The sequence below is a fragment of the Melopsittacus undulatus genome, chromosome 4 (genome assembly GCF_012275295.1).
Source record: "Melopsittacus undulatus isolate bMelUnd1 chromosome 4, bMelUnd1.mat.Z, whole genome shotgun sequence".
In the NCBI taxonomy this organism is placed as follows: Eukaryota; Metazoa; Chordata; class Aves; order Psittaciformes; family Psittaculidae; genus Melopsittacus; species Melopsittacus undulatus.
Window position 1 is genome coordinate 75,926,856 of NC_047530.1, and position 19,779 is coordinate 75,946,634.

The window sequence follows — 19,779 nt, forward strand, 5'->3', positions numbered from 1 at the left end:
ATCCAGAAAGTCGAACTAAGGTGTACAGCAGTTAGGACACGTGGTTACACTTTGGGAAGGTAAATTGGACCTTGCTTTAATTCACACAGTTTGGAATGGTCATAATAAATGAGCTGTGCACTTTGAATATTTACTGTGGGGGCTCGCTGTTGTGTTGCCCCACTATTGAGTGTGACAGCTATGAGTCACCCACACCCAAATAGCTCTGATCTGCATACCCACATCGCATCCCTCTGCAGGAATGTTACTCTTCTGCCACGGTGCCAAATGTTGCTCTCTCTAACTCGTTAACTCAGGCTTTAATAGAGAGAAAATGCAACCAACAGTGACACTCTGGTTTTGCATGGGTGAGCACTGGTCCTGCTTTCTCACACTCCAAAATTCAGAGCAATCTGCCAGGTTTCAACGATTTCCAGCTGGGAAGGGTGCACTCTGCTTTCCATGGGTGCCCGTGCTCTGTATCACACACGACCTAGATTTTTGTGGATCTTTGTTATTCTATCAACACTATATAGGGCTCAACACTATCAAAAGTCATTAATTTTTCTTGTTCTGGCTTCAGGAGCAGGAGGAGAATGGACTTCCCCTATTTGGATTCCTGTAGTGGTAAGTACTCATCAATCATCTCCTAGTCTTGAGTTGAGCCTTTGAGGTTCTCTTGGGGTCCCACATAAACCAGGAACACTGTATAGCACAAAGGATTTTCCAGGCTGTCTGAAGTGTGATTTTCTATGACCCAGAAGTTTATGAATTCTCAATTGAGGGGATCTGCAGTCATTCTGTCTCAAACCAATCGTCGGTATCTTCATGAACCACAGTTAAGCAAAGCATAAACCTTGGGCCTACAGTGCAAGAAACACATTTATTATTAAACCTTATCTGTAGGTATTTGAGACTGAAAGAGAAGCCAGACTTAGGGCAAGGAAAAAGCTCTTCTTAAAATTCATTTGACTTGTCAGCGTAAGAGCAGGTCTTGCTTAATACAATTTTGTGGTTTTGTTCTTGGGTGGATGTCCGTATGTCTTTCTAAAAGTATGTTCAGCAATTTCAGCCCTGCCAGGACTTTGAATCTAATACTCAAACCCCAAGCATACACAGCTGTTGGTGAAGTTCTTTGTATTTTGACACATTGAAGGTAGGGAGCTGTGTTTTTGGGTCAGATATGCTTTTCCTGGTATTCTTACAAAAGAATGCAAAAAATTACACCTCAACTCAAGCACGTGAGTAACACCAGGGGATTACTCAACATCTGATTTCAAGACTGAATTATCAAGGCCTTAATTACCACAATGGCAACTTTAAAATGTCACAGCACCAACCACTGCCGTGCTACACAATGCTGGTCTTTCTTTTTTGCTGTTATGAATAGGTTTGCTCATTCATATTGCAAATGAAGAAACATCTTTAGGCCCAAATCTGCAAACAGTGAAGTCATTAAACAACTGACTTCAATTCACATGAGCAACATTACTTGCCTGAATATTAAAGGCAAACCCTAAGCCTTACTGAACAACCCATTGTAACTTTAGGGTGACAACACTGAAGTCATTGGAGTAGTTTGCAAGTTCAACTAAACTACAAATGAAGCCATTCATGTGCATATGTCCAGACAAATGGGAGTATGGATATTAATTCTTAACAAAGGTGGTTAAATATTTTTACCTACTGAAGCAAATATTATAGTATTTTGAAGCACATAATGTAAAGGTCTCCTTTTATATCTTTACCCAGCTCTAAATGAAATAAGAGCCTTCAATGTATCTTGGACATTTGGTTGACAAATAATGAAGCTGTAAGACTTTGAAAATCCTGTACAGTGCATGTGCAGTCCACTGGCTCCAGACATATATCTACAATCTGGAGCTGTGCAGCCTGAAATAAACACAGCTGTGTTTATCTGAATGTGTGATCCCATGTACATGTTAGAAAGTTCAAATAAATGCACTCAGTGCGATGATGCTGTAAATGCAGTGAGTGCATTTGTCAGATGTGTGATGATGCAATCTCTTAAATAAACAGACTAAGCTGTTTGTTTGACTCCTGAGCTGCATAGACATAAAAATATACGTACATTAATTGAAGCCAATAAAACAAAATCCAAACCAGTTATAAGATCTTAACTGAAGCTTAGCTATAAATTTACCTGTTGTTCTTATGCCAAGAATAAACAAGTTCTGTGTATTAGCATTAAATGTATGGTGTAAGTTTTAGACAATAATAGACTAACAGATAACCATCGGTTCTGATTTTAGTGGACCAATTCTGTATTTTCCTGAGATGGCCCACTGTCTAAGACCAACTCTAGAAATTATAAGATATCTCCAATTTCCCATCTCAATAACCAAAAAGACAGCTCTATTTTATAGCTAAAATGTCTTTATTTGGGATGCATGGTCTGTTTGGTATTCAACAGAAATAATAGTCTATAGGAATATGTTTCTGATGAGATGAAGAATATGTGAAGAAAAGAGAAAAATTGAATGAACGTAGATGCTATCAAAGGTGTTGTTTTACTCAGATTTAACACCGGCTCAGTGTTTCACTATAAAATCATTCAGAACATCAAGTTACCAGAAAAAATCCTCCACTTGAGAAATATGCAATAGTTACTGGTGAGTCAGAAGTTGGAAGCACTGACACCACTACACACTATTAAAAAGTGCTACTTTTCAGTATTGTCTGACTGTTCTGCAACCCAAAATAACATCACTGAAGAAGTATTATAAAGCTTTTTAATTTGTCTTGAGCATATTTACTTGGAAAACATGAGCTGTACAAATGGTCTCGAAAATGGTTACTGTGGAATTAGACTATCAAATTTCTTGACTTACATGCTTTAAAATCTTGCCCAAAAGATGGCACTAACATTGTTTTTAGTAATATATATTGGATATAGATTTCATTCTTCTCCCATGTAAAAGTATCTTCAAAATGGCCACAAATATATTTTGGAAGAAGATGCTTAATATGCATTACTATGTCAGCTAACAATTGCTATACAGAAATCAAGCTTCCTTCATGTTAGGATCACCAGACACTGCATAAGGAAACTATCGCTGGAGCAGCAGATGTATCTGTCAAAGTACATAGACACTGAGCTATGAAACATTCATCCCAACCAGGACTATTTAAACCTATGTAATATGCCATACAATGTACCAGAATGGTATCATACATTTAAATCATGCGCTATTAAATCTCTTGAAAAGTACGCTAAGACTAGATCAACTTCATTGAACAATTTATATCTGATTTAAAATATTCAAAGTATTACACTGTTGAATTTTATTACCAGTAATTTATTTTAAGTTCTAAAATATTTAAATTACACACTGTATAAGGAATGGCAAACAGTTTGCATGTCTTCTCAAGCAGTGGAAGCACCTATTTACAATACTTTCACAGCTTATGTTAATATGGTTATTTTGAGTATGTACAGAGACCGTCTTTCTCCTTTTCACTAACCAGATCGTGTCAATGGGTTTGAAGAAGGTGGGCCCTGAAAGAGCTAAAAACTTGCCATTGATCTGGCAAGAAAGGAGCATTTGACAAGCAGAGGACTCAAGTGGGGATACTATAATTTACAGCAGACTGGGGAGAAAAATACTTCTGGCTTCAATGTTACTCTCATTGAAGCTAGCAGAAAAAAAAAGATCTGTAAAGAGTCAGACAGTTTTCAGTATTATGTCTTCTGAACATCTGATGATCTTCATTCGCATGCAATGCTCCTTCCCTAATAGCATAACTCATACAGCTTCCAAAATCCTCAGGTGTATGCTAAGATACTGTGGTGAAGCTGAATATTAGATAGAAACCAGAGCAAATGGCATAAGAAAATGAAACAAATGGGTCAGTGTGATAGCTATGATCAAATTATTGTCAAGTCTTTTGCAAGCACTATAATGAAGTATAGATCTGAGGGGGAGAGCAAAGAAAGTTTGAAGAGAGAGTATGGAAACTGAATATAAAGGCAACAGAGAAATGAAAGTGAGAGGTAATGAAGGGAAATTTCATGGTAGTTCTTGAAAGAGAAGTCAAATAGCTTATGTTTGCTTTATGCAGTCAACACAAGGGTTTTTATGGGATTCAGAAGAGAGTAGCTATGGTTTGAAGCTGTGTTAGAAAGTGCAAGGAGAAGAGGGAGATGTAGAGTAACTGCTGGGATGGGAATGCCACCCATGATGGAGAAGCCAAAGGGAGATAGAGCAAAACAGGGAAAGGGTTATATAGTCTGGGGAAGTGGCGGTATGGAGAGATGCCAAAGGTGAAGAAATAGCTAAGGATGGTGCAAGGATAACAGTGAGGGAAGTAAAGATGATCCATATGTACTGGCTTTTCTTTATAGGCCATGTAGCCGCTCTATCCCAGGGACGTTAATTTGCTTACATTGAATTTGAAAAGAGGAAGAGAGGGAGTACAAATTATGCTGACATTATGTATATATAACTTTTCACTCCAAAAAGATGTACCACAGATGAGGATGAGGAATTACAAGAGCTGCCCCAAAGCACATTTAATACTTAACACTACTTCCTTACTTAGTTGAAGTAATTTACATCCCCAGACTGCTGCCCTCCTAATAAGCCCCTTCTGAAGTCAGTTAGTTACAGAAGCACAAGGAAAAGAAGGCGTGCTTCTCAGAGATGGAAGACCTAGCCACTCACTTTTACTTTTACTTTTAGTTTACCAGAGACAGAAACAGGCTTCCTTTTAGATTTGCATTTTTGTTGTTGTATCTGGAGTAAACCAACCTTTATACCCCTTGCTTAAACCTTATTTTTCTTTGTAGGAAGAATTAGTCAGGGAGAAAAGAGAAGTGAGGACTAGTTACTGCACTGCAAATAGCAACAGAGACATCACAACAAAATTGGGGAATTTACAAAAGTGAAAAATTAGATAGAGCTACTGAGGCCACAAACCACAGGTGGGTTCTCTCATATTAACATAAAACCTCTCAGTTAAGAGGAATCAGAAGAGCATGGTACCAATTATTGTAAGCTGCCATCACCACTCCCGTCGAGGCTCTGCTCAGTCCACAAGAAAAATCTCACACTGTGTTAGAAGGCCTGAAAGTCCCCACACCATTGCTGGGAAACTCCCCACAATATCCCTGCACACAGAGATTTTTTTGTGTGCTGTACATCAGACCATCTAAATTCAACCAGTTGCTTTTGCATAAAAGTGGAGGTGCTCATCTGGTACACACCCAGCAAGCCATCCTGCAGGAGTGCACCTGGGGGAAAAATCTCCTACAATAGGTGCTGGACCATAACAGGACTCTGCTGCCCCTTCCACCCCCTTGCTTAATGAATTTTTCAAAAACCAAAGGGAACTGCCATCCTAGCAACAGGAACTGGACAATTTGCAGTAGGTGCTACGCATGGTAGTGCTAGTAGCAGCAGGAGTGCCATGAATATGGAAGTGAAGAGCTAACAGGAGGAAGAGACATTTGGAGAGAAGTATCTTGCTCAGCTTCTCATAACAAAAACTAGTTTTAAAATCTTCAGCAGTGAAGCAAATGGGTAGGGTGTCACCGGTTCAGCTGAAAACTCACTTGCACCTTATGGTCACCATCTGTGGTGTGGAACGTTTTCAACCTTGACAAAGCAGATTTGTCCGAGGATATTTCCGCTCTTTGAAATAAGAGAATTAGCTGTGGTAAAACCGGAACCCGTGTTGGCACATCTACACTCAGGCGATCTCTGGAAAAAAAAAAGTAGATCATTGCAACAAGCGTCTGGTTGCCAACCTGTAAAAAATAACACCCTGCCACCCCCGGCTAGCTCCAGCTGTGTCAGTGCTGAGCAACACCAAAGGCCACTGTCTTTTCCTCCTCCTTTTTAAAATATGAAGTGCCTTTTTAAAAGCTCACGAGAAGAAAGGCATATGCAGCAGGTGGTCACATCTGTGTCCACCTCCCTCCATCGTAAACAATTTGCTCCTGAGTGCTCTCAGCAAGGAAAAGGATGGAGACTCCGGGTGTGAAAGGAGGATGAGGGTGTGTGTAAGAGGACAAGGGCAGGCACTCTCACTCACATCTCAAGGAGGAATGGAAGAAGATCTTAAAAACCACGAGCTGTTTGTCCTCTTTCTTGCTCTATCTCAGTATAACCACTGTGGGAGAGTCCCCCCAAAGCCTAACTAGCTGACAAGCACAAAAATCAACATATGTTTCAGATATGTATACACAGCTATGCTCTCTATCAACTGTTCAGATGGAAGAGACCACAGAAGTATAAACCATAGATGGTTTCCTTACGATTTGCCCTTCATTTAAGAATTCTCCACTGGCTGTAATTTCATTTGTAATACTGCCATGCTTATGTATCTTTCAAAGAACTGAGTCAATACTCCAAACGATGACTCTAGCTCTGGACAGAGCCTTTCTGTTCAACTCGTTTAACATTTTGATAATTCTATAAGTATTGTAAGGTTCCTGTGTCAAGCTGGGGAAGAACACTCTGGACCCATGGCTCCTCTCTGCTTCTGCTAGGATTTTCCATTTGGGCAACTCATTTAATCACCCTGGTCTTCAGTTCCCTTAGACTACAAAATGCAGACCAAGTGACTTCCTTATCTCAAAAGCATATTGTGAGCATGAATTTGTACATACAACTTTATATCATGTTTTTGGGAGCCAGAAAATACTTGCCTAAATGGATAGGTCCAGCAGTGCATCTGTCTTCTACAGAGATAACAATGCTTTACTATGCCTGGCCACCACCCTGAATGTCACAGATATTTTTTAGTTTTGACTTTTGAGGAGGGCCACCGCCATGGATTACAACTGCTAAACATAAATGTTTAATCTGATCTACCCAGTATTAATCCAAGTGGGATTCTTTTTTTTATTTGTTTGCTTGTTTAGTTTCTTGGTTGAGGTGTTTCCCCCCCTCCCCGACTCTCAAATTTTATTTCTTCCCTCAAATTCTCTTAGTCCTTCTCATAAAGAGGTGGACTTCCAGCAAGCCACATTTCAGCAGAGATAAGTAGCGTTTTCAGCCTAATTAGAAACCAATTAAGATAGTCAAATTTAACCGCTTCTAGTTCTGGTAGGCAATGTCACATGCTCCAGTGACACAGGAAGTACTGTGATGCAAATTGAGCATCATCAGCTAAATGCAACCAGTAGAAACACAGGATGGCAATTGTCTGCATGCAGAAACCACAAGAAAGGGTACAGCCCTCACCATCAAGAGCTTCCTATGTAACTCTGGCCTTTAAAATGTGTGATAATGACTCAGAATGAGGAACACGAGAAAATCTGCTAAAAAAGCAGTTTGTCACAATGTGGGATTCATTTCTTCAACAGCCATAACCTCAGTTTCCTGATTCAGCAACTTTGATGCCTGTAAATTAAAGAAATAAAGTGAAATGGCAACATGTTTGCATGGGATGGAGGTAAAACCTTATTGAAAAGGAAAAGAACTTTGGGGGTCAGGAAGTATATTGCAGTGTGCCTGGATTCAAGATTAGTGCCACTTGTGAAGTTAGGAGAACCTGTGTATTATAATTAAGCTTATCAAAAGCTTAGTAAAATTCAAACATGGGTGAAGCATTGGCCCAATTGAAGTTGGGGTGATACTTCCAACCTCTCACCAAGTGTTTCTAATGTGCATAAAACCCAGTACAGGGGCTGAAAATCAAAATAGAACAGATAAATAATAAATTAAATAAGTTAAAGCCTCCTGGAAATGAAAACTGATTAGTGAGATTTCACAGAGGGTTTCAATTAAGTCTGTTTCTCATTTTTGTTTATCTATATTTAATACTTATAAATAATGTTATTTCATTAAAATTCTCTGAAGGGTCTTTCTAGCCTTTCTTAACGGGATAATCAGGCTTACATAAAAATCATCACCTATGGATTCTGGGTTGGCAAAGTGGAGAAAGCACACTTACTGTTGTCTCCTAATAACATTTGCATGTTTTCTTGCACTCTCTTTCCCCTCTGACTTTGCAGATGTTAGAAATGGAGCTCTACTAAGAGTTCCCATATTCTCCCTGTGTTGAAAACCTGGAATATTGGCTGTTGCTGAGCTTAAATACTGTGCTTCATGATTCATTTATTCACCCTCAAAGATAACAGAGTAAGGCCCAGGAGCACCAGTTCAAGGCTTCCCATCTCACATGGTCCATGTAGCCCTGACATGTGAGGATGCGGAAGGAGTTGTTGGGCCCTGCCATATAGCTTCCCTCCAGTGTTACCTGCACTTACACCTGACCCCATCAAATGCTTCAATCTACAGAGAAAGGATGCCAGTTCTAGGCTTATATAATTAGGAAACAGTGACCACCACTGGCAAGCCTTTATCTACCACATTATAACCTTGATCCTACCCATCCTTGCACAGCAAGCAGGAGAACTTCCCTGGGTTCAGCTGCAGGAGATCAATGCCAGGTCCTGGAGTCAAGCAGGTGAAAAGCTCCCCTGCATATGTGCTCTTTAATTAAAAGATGTGTGAGGTGAAAAGGGGCAGCACATTAATGGGCATTTGCTTTAGATGAGGAGACGGAGCTTTACATAGAGCAGTAGCACACAGGCAAGGGTTTCAGTCATCCTCCTGCTCCTGAACTGTAATTTGACAGCCATGTACTGTGACTTCAGTATTGCAGAAAACAGCATTGCATTTCCTAGAACTGTTTAACACTGTTTAATTGTGCTAATTTAAGCCAGGTGGTCTCCACAGCAGCCTTAGCCTTAGGCCTGGAGAAAAGCAGAGGAAAAAGCAGTGAATTTTCTGTTTGTGCATGGAAAGAGTTCAGAAAATGCAGTTGAGACATGCGGAAATAATGTGTAGCAATTGCATGCTTCATATTAGTTCCTGCAGCACTGGGGAAGATTTCGGTGCAGGCAGCCTTCTAGGAAAAGATCCTCCTCTCTGTGGTGCTATGTCTGTTGGAGCATGGAGGAATACCCTGGATACTGATGGAGCAGTTAAAAAGACCTATGAAGGTCAGTGGCTGTGGACAGTGGAGATGTTTCTTCTCTGAAGATCATATTCAGAGTCTGTCTTGGGATAACAGTGTGTGTTTTACAGGCAATGAATTTATGAGTGGTGGCTTTGAGGACTAGGATGCTGTAAGTTGTGGAGACTTCTTTGCTCACATGATACTGAGATGGAAAGAACTGGGATTCTCTTTCATTTCTGAAGAGTCCAGGTGACAATCTGTTCTGTAATAACCACCACCACCCCAGTGAGATGCTTTTTCTGAGCAGATGTGAGTGATGAAGTGGAGAGGTATGAATGTTATGCCAGAGGTCTTTTATTTGAATTGTAAGAAGGAAATGTAAGAAGAAAAATGGGTGGTTTTCAGGAGGGATGCAGGTAGCATGTGGCTGGTGTTGCTAGACCCACTGCTGCATTTGTTGTTTATAAGCTGGAAATCCTCTAGCTGAACAAGAGTGACCTTGTTACTCCAAACAAAAGCACTTTCTCTGCCCCCAGATTTTACCCAATTATCTATTTTTTTTTCAACCTGAGCAGAGTAGTGTCTCCAGCTGGACTGATGGATGCCTGAAAGATTAAGGCTGTCTGTGAGCAGATGGGAATGTTCTTGTATTTTTGTCTCCAGCTCTCAGGGACCTGACTGAGACACGGAGTGCTCAGAATGCTGAAGGAGGGTGCCCAAAAAGTGCCATACCAAACGCAGCTGGAAAGTAATATTTTTTTTAATTGCCTTTGATTTTTAAGGCATTTTCTCAGCCTGAAACCCAGGTCTGAATCCAGTGATACTCAGAAAGGATGGGTGTCTGCTCAATTCTGTGGTGCTTTCCTCGTCCTGCTTCTCCAGCAAGTAGGACATCTGGGACTTATGGTCACCTTAGCCTCAAGCTTCAGTCTCCCATCTTCAGCAAATGTCTCTAACCCTCAGAGCTGAGGTTGAGCTCCAAGTCAGGCTCTGTGCACCTTGCAATACCACAAAAACTTCCTGCAACTAGGAGAATTAAAAAGAAAAGGAAATACTGCTTTGTAATCCAGTGGTCAGAGCACTCACCAGGACAAGGGAACCATAAGCTACCTTCGAAAATATTTCCAGTTACTAAAAATGTGTCTGTCCTAGGAGCAGTGAACTGAAATCTCCCTATTCCTAAATTACTACATTCCTAGTCATGCTTGCTTACTGTTTTCCTGTGCCATTACAGGCATCATAAGCTGTGCCTGCACCATCCACATTCGAGTCCAGGATAGACGGAAAACTGACTAAAGAAAATTAAGCTCCACCTTGATGTCCCACTTTTCTCAGGCTATGTTTTTGCAGCTTTGTAGCAGATGGTATTAGGTATATCACTTTGGAGATGCCAAGTGATGTACTATCATCTATCAGTGTTTTTATTTAATGAGGAGGGAAATTCTGACTCCTACTTACACTTGGGAAGCTGCAACATGGAGACAAGTTTCATTTCATACTGCTGTATCATCTACCCAGAGCTCTTAATGACTATTTTTAATCTGGATACTAAAGGAACTATTAATTAGGGAAATATATCTCGGTGCATAATAGGAATTGTAGAGACTATAATGGCATATTATAGCATCTTAATTTTCTTCAGAGATTACAGTTAGCAGTGAGTTGGTCTGCACTATGATGATTTTTTTGGTCTTTTATCTGACAAAATAAAGGTTGCAAATATAGGGCAGCTGAGCCATAATAACCTTCCCTGGCACTGAGGTCAGGTGTGTAGCTCCCCAGATTCTCCTTTCAGCCCTTCTTGTAGACAGGTTTCATATTTGCTAATGTCCAGTTAGCTGGGACTTACCCAGTTAGCCAGGACTGACACTAAATGATGCGAAGTGGTTCTGTGAGCACTTTACATATGTACACAGTCAATATGTTAAAAATGAGCTGTTACTTAAAAGCTTATGCCTCTCAAGTGAAATGTAGAAACTGTTTCGGGGCTCTGTGGTACTTGGTGCCAGCTTTGCTTTTGACTGCAGTAGGACAAATATCAGCATTTAATACTGTATGAAAGAAATGATACAACTGAATGAGAAGGAAAAATATAAGTAACAGGGATGTAGTTGCAGTTTCTAAAGTGTGAAGTAGGTGACAACATTGCACACAACTACCATGGTATTTTGCCATTTACATACAGCCAAGTCCTTGGTTTTATATTTCAGTTTTAATGTGGCACAATAGTTTCCATTATCTGTACATCAGATCATAGATGCTACACTTTTGGTGGACTTTCACTGTTGAATAGATGTAATCCAACCTTCTTGCTTTGTGAGATCACAAAGGAGGATGATTATGTTGGTGCAAGCTAGCTTTATTTTCCTTTTCAGAATGAAATTCTTCTTATTTATTTACTTTTTTTTAAGAACTTAGACTCGTAATGTTACATAGAAAAATATTTATTAAACAAATTTATTCTGTATTCTGATTATCAAGTCAGCTGAAATCCATAAAGGCTAACTGAAGATGGAATACTTATCTCTCAGGTGTTCCTCTGCTACATCTGATTAAAAAGGTGGGATTTCTTCCCCGCCCCCCCCCCACCCCCCCAAACCTGGATGAGATTCCTCCATGTGCTTCTGAGGAAACTGATGCTGGTACCGATCTTGCTTACAAACAACAAGTGAGCAGACTCTTTGCAGTGGGTATTTTTCACTGGAAAATTGTAGCAGAAAGGGCAGGAAAAGAAATAAAAGAGGGCCAATAGGAAAATGTTAAAAGCAGTAATCAACTGAAAGCCCTATATGAAGAAATCATGCAGCTGATGACCTTAAAAAAGCCCTAGCACCAAAGTAAACCACACTGCTGCCATCACTGAATACACCTCTTCACAAAGCTAAGGTACAAGCCACTTGGAAGTAATCCAAAAGCATTAGCCTCTCTCCTGCTGGTGTGGGTGGGAAACCCCCTTTGGCAGCACCAGTCCTCACACAGAGGTTGTTGTGATTGTGTCTTCAGAAGAAAGATGGAGAAGCAGTTGATTCCACCTGGACTCCTTGCAGATCAGTGGATGCTGCAGTGCCAATGCCCAATGGGATGTCCAAGCTTTTGGTGCAGCACACGGGAAAGGCTGTGGTGGGTTCTTGGGCTGATCAGTACCTGTGTCATTACTTCAGACCTGTGCCTTTCAACATCCTCACAAGTTCCACAACCATAGGAATGGGTCTGTTTTAATGTAGGGCATCTCCAAAATAGATTGTTTGCAACTTGTTTCTTTAAATTTCTAAATGTGTAAGAAAGGTAAGAAAGCTGATGAATGAAGGAGGAAACAGGATCTATCTGAGACTGTGCCCTCCATTTCCCTTGCCCTTATAAAAATACGTGAAAATCAGCAAATGTGTTAACGTGATAGAGACTTCTTCATAAAAACCAAACTAACCAGCCCACAGCCCACTTCACCATTGGGAAAATGCACCATTGCTCTGCTCTCAACTTGTCTCAATGCAAGGGGGAGATGTCAGCAACCCAGGCAGCCTGCAGAGACCCACTCTCTTCTTGGAAACAGGAAAGGTGGTTATGGATAAGATGGCTGATTTGGGTTGCAATCAAGTCTTAGGGACACTTAAGAGTTTTAACTAGCTGAACATCATCAGTTCTCTACAGTCTGGTCCTGGGGTGGGGAACTAGTACCCCACACTTTCATGAATGCTTGCAGAGATACATAGCTTAGAGTCAATGAATATCAAAGTCTTGGTATTGTGTTTTAAATTAATTCTTCAGCCTATACCTTCATCTGCCATAGTACAAATGAACATTGCAGACTGAACATTAGATATTTGTGTTTGTTTAACAATCTGTAATAAGCTGTCGTGGCTGATTTTGACATGTACATTGAAGTTATTGCTTTTTTATCAACATCATGGTACATTTGTCAGCAGAGAATGATAATTGTATTGCTATGTATATAACTGATCTTGTAGTGTGTTCACAAATTGAACACATTTTGTCTTCAGTACAAGGTTATTAATTAAAATCAGAGAGAAACAGAGAATTCTAAACTGCCCTCTGTGGAGCACCTCTGAGCAGCGTCATCTCCAGTATCATCTTCTCCAAGTAATAACTTGTAGTCTCTGAAGGGGGCCTACAAGGATGCTGTGGAGGGACTATTCTTTAGGGACTGTAGTGATAGGACAAGGGGTAACGGGTTCAGACTTAAACAGGGGAAGTTTAGATTGGATATAAGGAAGAAATTCTTTACTGTAAGGGTGGTGAGGCACTGGAATGGGTTGCCCAGGGAAGCTGTGAATGCTCCATCCCTGCCTGGCACTGTTCAAGGCCAGGTTGGACAGAGCCTTGGGTGCATGATTTAGTGGGAGGTGTCCTTGCCTATGGCAGGGGAGTTGGAACTAGATGATCTTAAGGTCCTTTCCAACCCTAACTATTCTATGATTCTATGATCACCTACTCCTCTATTTATTTATTCATTATAGAACACCATGGGAAATGCAAGGCCAGAGGTCTGAAATCAAGGGCGCAAGAGGTAGGCCAAAGAGAGCTTACACGGCTGCTATAAAGGCATGAGAGCATATTTCTGTATTATAGCAGGCATCAAGCAGCATCTGCTGTAGTTATGGCAGCAAGCGCAGCTTTCGTTCCATTCCTTGCTTTTCACACACCAGTAACCTAGACAAATGCACTGCATATGTAGGCACAGGTAGTCATCTGCATTCTTCAGAAGTGTCCGGCCACTGCTGAGTTTTAATTACTTCTGACTTCTATATTAATTTCCTTCCAACCTGGCTGCTTCTTTTCACAGCCAATGACAAACTAAACATAACACCAGGTTTCAAGAAAAAAGTAAATTTAAAGCAAGAAATAATTTTAAAGTGATAAATATTAACTTACACAGAATAGAATATACAGGATTTTATGCACAACGAAGATGAGATTTAAATAAGGCAGTAACAGTACTGGAGATCCTGGAAGGATTTCTCTGCCATAGTTTAGTGGAGATCATGAGAGAGAGAATGAGTCAGACCATACTTAAAAACTAATTGCTCATTATCCTGGTGTGATGATGGTCAATATTAAGATTTTCTGCAGTTCAGGTTACAGAAGGAGTGAAATGAGGTTATTTATATCAACTGACCAAAGTGTGATAAAACTGTAGTAAAAATTCATTGGGAGAATTTGCAATCATCAACTTTTGCCTCTTCTAGCAGGGTATAAAGAGAAAAAAAGAACTGTACCTTCAGTAAAATCCATTGCTCAGTGGTTTTCTATAGTATATAAAATCTCTATGCCACAGCTTAAAATAAGGCAAAGTTAACTCTGGTAAGAACAAAACCAAGCAGTATAGGATGAGAGGCCAGGTATCAGAGAAGCTCTAGTCTTGCAGGTCAGCTAAAGGCCTAGTTTTCGTATTACAGTTATAAGTAAAGACCATATTATAAGTTATATTATTACATATTATAAGTTATAGGACCAGAGGCAGAGCAAAAACTAATATGGAAGTAATTGCCAGTCATCCTACCAAACTTATCAGGATTTTCTCTTAGCAGCACAATGTGGACCTTCACGAATATATTCCTGAAATTTCAGTAATTTTGACAAGCAATAAGGCAGTGCATAGGGTAAAACAAGATGGGAAGAATGGTTCCAGCATGCAGAGAGGATACTTCTCCACCGGTTGTAACTGAAAACAATACCATGACTATAGGTATTTCTTTCCTATTTGTGTAAAGGTCTTACTGTGATGGTTTTCATTATGAACATTGTTTTCATCTCCTTTTAATAGTTTTCCTCATTTTAGATCTAAACTCCAATCTTGCAAACTTTCCTTGTTGCTACACAAGGATACTAAGGGAAAATGGTTGGCTGTTCTCAGCTTAGAGTATACAGATTAAGTGGTGTTTATTAATTTCAGAAGCATTTCTTGTTATCAGAATCCACCCACATCTGCTTCCACCAGTAATTGTCAGACCAGTTATGAGAAATTAGCTTTGGCCACTGCAGTCAGCATCTTGTTGATTCCTACAGCAATGAGTTTTACATTTACTAGTAACAATACCACTCAGCAGCAGTGGGACTAGTTAGCTGGAGAGGGGCAGATTTTTCCACCTTTTCATTTTCATGTTCAGATGGAGACAAGAAGAGGCCCAGTTTAGCTTTTAAACATAAGAATGTAGCTGAAGTTGCTTTTCAACTTCAATTGACTGTATTCCTTCTCAATATTCTTCAAATTGATGTGACCATGCTTCAACATAACTCAGTAATATATTCTCTGCTGATAATGTAATAATAAAAAAAAATTCTCTGTTTTATCACGAAAAGAAGAAAAAATAAAGGAAGAGCATAATCTAGGAAAGCTCTTGTTCCACTAACAACTCCACAAAAAGCCACGTGCAATTTTTTTCCCCAGAAATTACTCAAAAGATCACCTGCTAATCCACTGGCTGGTACAAAATAGCTGCCATTAGGTAAAACTCATAGCAAGGAGCTCCAAAAGGACACAATGTTGAAAAGGTCTGTGGGCTTTGCTTCGAAACTGTTCTTTCCCTCATACCTGCTATGCTGTTACAGCTGTATTTTCCCATTCTTGTCAAATCATTCCAGTTTAAAATGAGTAATAGTGCCATATTTCTGAAAAAATATACCACTTAATGTTGTATTCTCCAGTAAAGATCCTCCTAAACACTTTTTGTTGCAAAGGTTACTATGACAGCTGTTTGGCTGAATATATTTTCAAAAATGGGTGTTTATGTTCTTCCACAGCTATTTGAAATATTTTTCTTCATGTGTTATATCTAAAATATGATTTTGCTTTTTAATCAAATTTGGAATGTGATTTGTTTTTTATCAGGACTATTCTGTTTAATTGCTACAATTCACTTCATCTTCTGTAGGGTATATACCTCTTCCACTTTCAGTCTTTAATTGACTGCAGTTTTATTTGCTGCACCTTTTTCATCTTATCTTAATTGATTGTGCTCTGACAGCTCCTTTTAAAACACCAACCAGAAAAGATGGAGTGTTTTCAAAGATTTTGAGGCCATCACAGTTCTCCAGCCTACCAGCCTCTGTGAGGCAGATCAGAGACATTTACACAGACTACCTCAATTTTGAGTTAAAGAGTCTGCAGTTCAGCTGCTTGTGGTTGAGCTAGAACATATCTTCCAGGAAGTTTTCCAGTTTAAAGACTTCAAGTGACAAAAATTATCCCACATCCCATGTGTAGTATCCAAATGTTAAACTATTCTAACAGCTAAATTACGTGCAATGTTAAGAATTTACACCTCACTTCTGATACAACTTTTTCAGTTTCTGTTTATAGACAGGCAACCATTTTATGCTCGTGTCTTTTAATCTTGTCATTAAAAGGACTTCTAGAATTGGGTATCTTCTCTGACTTCTTTAATGGGCTCAGATTCAGACTGAAATTAGTGGCATATAACTGCAACAGGATTTTTCAAAAGATTATTTGAGTGCTCACTGGACAAAGGCAGCTAGCGAAAATACAACTGGGAGTTATATATACATATATATGTATGTATGCATATACACATATATATGTGTATATAACCCCCCTCTATGTGTGTGTGTGTACATGAGTTAATAGGTGCCTGCTATAATACTGCTACAGGTATGGAGAGGGGGCTAGGTGCCCAAATGGGAATTTCTGTAGGGAATCTCCCATAACAACACAGTTGTTTAAAGGCAAATCAGTCCAGGGCATGACTAAATTACTAATTGCTTCCTTCCTCTTCATCTTCTTGTGGGCACCATGCTCTCAAAGTCTCAGAGGGATAAGGTGAATACACCAGGTGTTTCTTGTAAACACAGTGGGAAAATCAGGGTAGCAGAACTACAGGCTGCAATGGTAGAGGCAGGGAGGGATATTATGAAGCACCTCATGAAAAGTCGTCTTTTTATTTTCTTTAGTAGCTTGGCAACATGTAATTCTCTAGTATCCTGAACCCTGTCATCTAAATTATGTTAGGATTCAAGCCTCTAGCAGACTGTAAACAGGAGAGATTAGTCATCCTCAGATACCCAACAATACCATTTTGGAGAGAGAGAGAGTGGTTCCTGTACATTCCCGCACTGTTTACACTGGGGTAGCAACAGGGAAGAACATGGGAAAGTCAGATATGAGTGGCACTTCAGAAAAAAATTGAAAACGTTTGTCAACACTGTGACCTACTATGTAATAATTCATGAGTGGTGCTCAGCACTGTTTCACAGATGCCCTACAGTAGGATGAACTGGAGCATCACGGTCTAGTTAGTGGAAGACAGTCTGTTGCTCTGTTTGAGCTGAATTCCCACTTCACCATGGTGACCAAGAGAGCTATATCTGATCTGCTATTCTGGTAAGGTCCTCCATCATTTTTCTGTCTTCTCATTGCAAGCCTCCTCATAAGAGATTTCCAAGAAACCTCAATCACTATACCTGACAGAGCTAGACTTCTTTCCAGCAAATGAAAACAAGAACCCGATGCTGTCTTTGGGAAAATATGTTCTTCCCTTCTGGAAGGTTTCCAAAGGGCAGACTACCCCAACAAACCCCCTCAAGGACAGAAAGCCTAATAGTAGCTGACCCAAGGTTGTGTTTTCAACTTGGGTATATTAACAGGAAAATTAGAGTATGCTAATGGAATGGGCAAAGGCACAGCCTTTCAGTACTTGAAGAAGGCTTAGAAGAAAGATGGGGACATCCCTGGAAACTTTCAGTGCCAGACTGGATGGGGCTTTGAGCAACCTTCTCTAGAGGGAATTGGACTATATGACCTTTAAAGGTTCCTTCCAACCCAAACTACTCTAGGATTCCATGAATCTCTAGTGCTGCTTCACTATGCATTTAAGCACTGGCATTACAAATCCAGACCAAACAATTTTGAAGTTGCCAGCTCCAACACTAAGAGAGCAAGTTGGAGTTATGTTACCTTTAGCTAAGATAACTGGTCCTTAGAGATGCCATAAGAATCATGTGAGTTGTATACTACTGTTCCTGCTGTTGTGTTTTGTCTGAGAAGCCCAAACTCTTATAAACAGGAAACTGGAGACTTTGGATGATTTCTCTGCTTGAATATAGATTGGTAGAAGTATTTGAGATTGCTGGCCTTGTTACAAAAAGAACTCATCTATGTGAATATTAAGAAGCAATTAAACTGTTGTGACTACTTAAGGAAATGCGTGGACTTTTATATAATTTAATGAGTGTGTTTTTACAGGACACAGGTCTTGCTCCAGGAGCTACAGATATCAATCTAATACTCAGTTGTTTGCCTGCTAGTAGTCATGCTTGTTTCCTAAAACTCTTCTCCCATAAATACCAAATAAAACTATAGTCTGTGCAATAGTCCAAGAGATGTCAGTTGACCCAGACTGTATTTGTTTCCATGAGACATCTTTACAGCACTCTGGGGAAAAAACAGAGCTTCAAAACCAGAACATCTGCCCTTAGACAAATATGCTGAGCCTTATTTCCTGACTTCCAGGTATTTCTTTTGGAGTAGACAAAGTAACACTTGTACATCATTCTGAGTCACTCCTTGTGCATACATGCACATTAAATACATTTTCTCCTGCACTGACAGGATATTGCCAAACAATTTAGTTTAGATAGAGATGGCTCTTCAGAATAATTTTTCACACACACATTTTAGTGCACTGAAAGCTGAATTCTGATTTACAATCTTTTTGGAATTTGTTTTTCACCGAGGTTTATGCCAAAGATGTTTTATTCATATAAAACAAATGTCTGACATTTGTTTCATTAAGATATTAAACTTGCACTCCATTTGCTCTCACTGAAGACACCAGCCATGTAAAGGATTGCCAGACCTTGGGCTCTGGCATGGGCACAACTAAGGGACTTGGAAAATTGCATGTGAGCTCATCTTTTGCAGCTCTGACTAGGCAAGCCCTGTTCAGAGCCCTGATTCAGTGGCAATCAAATAAACCAGAAAAGCACCCAACCCCACCCTTTGCAGCTGGAGCTTTGTCTGAATGTGATAAGAGATCATTAATTTTCAATTTGACCTCAGCCTATAATGTTCAAGTGGCCTCTTTGTTCTCATAGTGATGTTACAAGCAAGGTCTGAGTCAAGGGAACTGGAAAGGAAATATTAAAATAGGCCTTAAAAACCTCTTTAGTCTTGTGATCTTGCTCCTCCTAAGTTAACTGCACACCTTATCCACCAGACCATCATGGCTCCATGTCCTCTTGATTACTGCTTCTTTCCCAGAACAAACAACGCTGCTCAACTAAGGTGACCAGTTGTGCAGTGGTAATAATGAATATTGAAACACTGAAGCAAAAACATGTTGTGAACAAAGCGACAGGGCAAAGTTTATTTATATCAAATGTCTGCATGTAACGTTTGTAACAATTTACAGGCAGAATAAAAGCTGAAATTCACTGATTAAAGTGCTCACTGTGAATAGCTCGTACAGCTCTGTATTCAAAGACATAGTTGAAGAAATTGTTATTACAATCCACTACAAAAAGAGCTATTGTGAACCTATGGGCACATCAACAGCTGTCTATGGAAAATTATTATTATTATAGAATAGAAAATGTCCTATTTTTAACAGATAATCCTAGAATCTGGGTTGAATTAGAATGAATGAGAGCCCATCTTTCACATCCTTTCTCATTGAGGCATTTGGCGAGCTGCAACTTTACAGAATGTAATTTAGGATGTTTAAATTGCTGTTTGTTCCTGGTGGTTTCTCATTGTAACACCTCAAATGCTTCAGCAGAGGACCTATAGCTTGGGTCCTTCTGTAAATACATGACTACTTACTACAGTTCTTAGGTGCTTTAGGCTGCTCAGTTTGGGTTCACAGGGTTGGATGTAAGGGGTGTTTTAGGGTT